The following is a 788-nucleotide window of genomic DNA, read 5'->3' as shown; positions in this document are numbered from 1 at the left end:
CTTAAATAGAAGCCCCCATGAAATAGAGCTGTTGTACCCATTCACTGGGCACAACACGGGGTGACCAGACGCTCTGGTCATATTGACCAGACGTTGGACCTCAGCGTCCGGTCACACGATGTGTGCCACATGTCCCCTCTCTACAAATGTTGATTGCTCGATCTCAATGGACAACTGATCACCGAACACAGCAGCTCAAAGTGACCGAACACTGAACCCTAGTGTCCGATCGTTTCCAGTAAGCATCTAGAGATGACTTTTCATGACCGGACGCGTTCGGTCATGCTTGACCGGACACACCCAGCGTCCGATCACTCAATGACTCCTCTGTCCACTACCACATTAGTAGGACCACACGCACCCTGTTAGTGTCTGGTCACTGAGTGACCCAGCGTTAGGTCAGAGACCGACGCTGCGCACCCTCTGCTGCCACTGACCGGACGCACCGGTCTAACTGAGACCAGCGTCTGGTCACTTATAGTGACCTCCGTATTTTCTATCTAGGGCACCGGTGGCACTGTCAGACTGTCCGCACTCTACGGGCGGACACTCCGTCGGTGAAGTTCCTCACCCTTGCTCAAATGTGCCAACCACCAAGTGTATCACCATGTGCACATGTGTTAACATATTTTCATAAACATTTTTCAAGGGTGTTAGGACTCCACTAGATCCTAAATGCATATGCAATGAGTTAGAGCATCTAGTGGCACTTTGATAACCGCATTTCAATATGAGTTTCACCCCTCTTAATAGTATGGCTATCGAACCTAAATGTGATCACACTCGCT

Source organism: Miscanthus floridulus, chromosome 7 (assembly GCF_019320115.1).
Source record: "Miscanthus floridulus cultivar M001 chromosome 7, ASM1932011v1, whole genome shotgun sequence".
Taxonomy (NCBI): domain Eukaryota; kingdom Viridiplantae; phylum Streptophyta; class Magnoliopsida; order Poales; family Poaceae; genus Miscanthus; species Miscanthus floridulus.
Note: the sequence above shows the minus strand (reverse complement) of the source record.